Genomic DNA, 4,105 nt, shown 5'->3' on the forward strand with positions numbered 1-4,105 from the left:
AGCTGCTGGCCCCAGGCAGGTGGAAGCACCCCCGCCCCCTGCCGCTGCGGCAGGGTAAGGGACCGCTGGTGGAGAGGTAAAAGCATCGCCCTCCGTTTCACACCAAGAGGGCCAAGATCCCGTGGCTCCAGCTGAGGAATGCTGAGTTCTAGTGGCACAGGGTAGGATGAACAAAAAGGCGAGTGTCTCCTTTTGCCCGCCCTGTCTACGGGCGGGCCCATGCTGGTGGACTGCGGAAGACTGCAGGAGCTGATCAGTGCACCCTGACACACCTGATGGTGTCCAAGCCTTTCCCCAGGGACAAGTGGCCCTTGTGAGCGGGTGCCAACAGCTGGCCTGTGGCTCAGGCTCAGCACGGCCACCCAGCCACCACGGGGAGCCACACAGCGCGGGGCGTGAGGCAGCCAAGCACCCTGCCAGAACTGGCTGCAGGTGTCCTCCGGCACCGGCATGACGCAGCAAGCAGCGAGAGGGGAGACAGCCGAGCCCGCTGTCTCCGGGCACAGCAGGGAAGATGTCCCAGGGCGTGGTACCCAAGGAAAACAGCAGACTTGAGAGCACGTGTCTGGGCTCTCAAGCGCCGCAGCCACCACTAAGAACGAGAATGCAAATGCACGCGTCTTGTTGAAATAGTTTTACAACGTGGGTTATATATAAATTCCAACTGTTACGTTACCTAAATTAAAGTATGGCTATATTCAAAACAAGGCCCAGTTGCCAAGCAATCAGATTTTACTTTCCCGGTAGGTTTTTTACTTCTATCCATGTGAGTATACTGAACAAAACTACTGGCAAAAACATCTCTATATTGCACCAACTGCACTTCTTGAATTCTGTGATCAGTCACTCCATAAAAATTGATCAGTGGGAGGATGAAAGCCATTATGAAAACATACTCTGTATCTTGTGGACAGATAAATTCATGAAGGTTCTGGAATAAGAACCGCGATGCACTAAAACAGGGTCACTCTATATGCAGAGAGAGAGAGATGCGCACTACCTGGAATCCAATCTCCTGCCAACCGGCTTTTTACGTTAGTGTAAGCTTGGGCCATCCATCACCAGCTAAGGGGACGCTGTCACAGCTGTCATTCTGGAGCATCTTACAATGTTTGTGAGTAAAGCATTTTGCTTTTTGTGCTTCATAGAAACAAGAATTTCTGGTACAGCCCTATCAGCGTGCAGAACTAAGTTTCCAAGGCTTGAAGTGAGTCCCGAAGTGTAAGACACTTAAATTGAGAGCCATTACATAAAAACACCCCAAGACGTCCATCTTGTACAAGCCCAGCTCTGCTGGTTGCATCAACATGAGCAGCAAAAAAAACCCCAAAACATTCTTGATGAGTACACAGGTGCTGCCAGGAAATGTGAGGTTCTGTGCCAAGCACCTGAAAACCCTCTTCAGTGCTTCCAGCAAACCCGAGCATGGCGTCAGCTCTGCACACCCGCAGGACAGAAACCATGACGATGACCGTCTTATGATGGTTCGTCTCATGGGGCAACGCAAGGATATGACCATGGGCTGCAGGTTAAGACACGGGAAACATCCATCAAGAGCCACCAGGACAATCTGTGAGAAGGCCCTGCAGCCCTGCACTTCGGCACTCAGGTGCTGGGAGTAGCCCGCTCTCAGATTCATGCTGGCAAAGCGCTTTCCTCACCTGCAGCGTCCAGGAAGGAAGCCACACGCTCGCCACAGCGCTGTACTCTGGTACTAATTTGATCTCTGAGCTGTTGCTCTGCAGTGAGAAAAGTGCCTGAAGCCTTTTACAGCATGGAGACCTCTGAGCAGGAGCAGAGACTCAGCCTTCACCACAACGCTGCTCAGGACGTCCTGAATTCACAGACAACGGCGCCAGGTCACAGAAGGCAGCGTTAAGGAACCTTTCCTTCTGGTAGGAAACGTCCACAGCCTGGTCATTTCAGGCTGCACCTGAGCAGGCTTCATGGAGACAGCAGGTTAACCCTTCAAGAACTACAGAGGAGAGGTGTCATTTATCTGCAGCCCTCGGAGGCTCTTCCCAGCAGATCCCTGGGCTTTGGGCGAGCAGACGTAATTCTTTGTGAATCACGCTCCTCAGATGGATGGACGGACTCCAATACACAGCCTTACGGTCACGCACAACAAACAAGCTGGTCTGGCTGGCAGAGAGGGTTTTGGTACACACAGCCCCATTTTCTCGGGACTTCTGGCGAAAGAAGTGAGTCCTGTACGAGGCACAGAAGAGTTAGTCCCACAGGATGGACTTACAGCAAGTAAATAGAATTCAAAGATCTTCTGGTGGTCTGTTGCTGTTAAGTTATATCACGGGGTTTGTTAATAATAACAACGTGCGTGTCTCTAAACACAATTCTGCATCACACTGAGGATTTCAAAATGAATGTCAGCAGGTTCTTTCAAAGGTGCCGATTGTTCCCACAGGGTATGATGAATCTACACACCAGACACAGCATCAACAGTACATTCACGCTCTGATTTGAGGACTGTAACCAAAACCAGAGCAGCAAAACGCAATCCAGGTCCAGAATGGTGCACCCGTAAAAACTGGCGGATAAGTGGTTTCCCTTAGAGTTACACTTCAGAATGTATTAAGCTGGCATGTTTTCCTTCATTGTGTACAGCTTAGTGAAATGAAGCTCGAATATCATAGCACTTCAAAATACAGGTGAAGAGAAGATCTTACACAGCCACAGGCAGCAAATCCTCATTAAAAGTCTTTTCCCGTTACACACTGAAAAATCCACCTTTCTGTGGCTCTTGCCTGGTGCTCAGCATAATGCCTTGCTTGTGTGCACAAACAATTTGTCCAGATACACGGACTTAAACTGGATAGATATTCAAATCCTATCCAGAGGAAAAGCAAATGAAAGGAGCCTACTTCTCTTAGGATTTGTAATCATCCTCCCACCAAGACAAGCCGTGTTTTCAGCAAACGCCCAGCCCCGCTGCTCCATTCCTGTTTAGACAGAGTTGAGACAGACTTTTCCATAAAGAAAAATGCACGAGCTACTCCAAATATTCCATCTCAGAATTTAAAACACAAGCTCCCTTTTTGTGTTTATCCAACAACTCAATCACCAGGCTGTAGTTTTGCCCTGTTTGTGGAACAGCCCTGCTGGAAATTCAAGTTGCCATCACTAGCGCAAGGCTGGCTGGTAAGCTCCAGTCTACGTCACCTTTTGCGGAGATGCACGGGAAGCAGTGGCACACTGCTGCCCTTCTGCTTTCCTGGATGTGGCAAGAGTTTCATGGCCACCAAAGGCCATTGCAAAGAAACTCTGCCAGAACAGAAGCCAGGCTTTTGAGATCCAGGGAGTATGCAGTGCTGCAAAGCCCCCCAGGGCTGTTAGGATCCCCCCCAGGGCTGTAGCTGCTTCTCTAACATGGAGGGATCAGTGGAAGCTGGCTGGCAGGCACGCTCAACTCCCCCGCCCCCGAGCTCTGTCACAGCACACTTGAACCCCTTCGATAACCACTGGAGCTCACTGGTCTGTTACAGGAAAGAAAGGCTGCCTCGCTGATTCCCCGCTCACGGTTCCCACAGGCAGACTGGGGTCTGAATAATTACACGGGCTTCAAAGATTGTCAGAGCCCCTGCTGATAGCTTCTGTCGCTCGAGAGGTGGGAGAGACACCGCGGAAAAGCACACAGCTGCTTACATGCTGCGCACGTCACTGCGTGGCAGGGGAAACACCAGCACCCGGCGCACGGGGCCTGGGTGTGTACATACACCGCCAGAGGACGAGCAGGAGACGCGATGTGACACACGCCACCACATCTTATTCTCGGGAAGAGGGATAATCAGGGAGAGCCTCGACAGAGAGCTCTCACCGGGTCTGTGGGACGAAAACGAATGTTTTTACTTAAAACTGTAATCAAATAAACCCACCAGTATTTCAAGTAGAGAAGAATGTAAGAAATAAATATGTGCCCGGAGTACACGCAGGTGCAGTGGCTGGACCGATCTGCTCCTCTCCTTGGCAGCGGCTGTGGGAGACGGATGATCGCCTCCCACCGCCCGAGCGCACAGCGGAGACCGACCACAGACCCAAAACTATGACTGGCTGGGCCACCTCCGGAGGACCTGCAGACACCCGTAAAACT

This window comes from Buceros rhinoceros, unplaced genomic scaffold (assembly GCF_000710305.1).
Source record: "Buceros rhinoceros silvestris isolate BGI_N320 unplaced genomic scaffold, ASM71030v1 scaffold10430, whole genome shotgun sequence".
NCBI classification, from domain to species: domain Eukaryota; kingdom Metazoa; phylum Chordata; class Aves; order Bucerotiformes; family Bucerotidae; genus Buceros; species Buceros rhinoceros.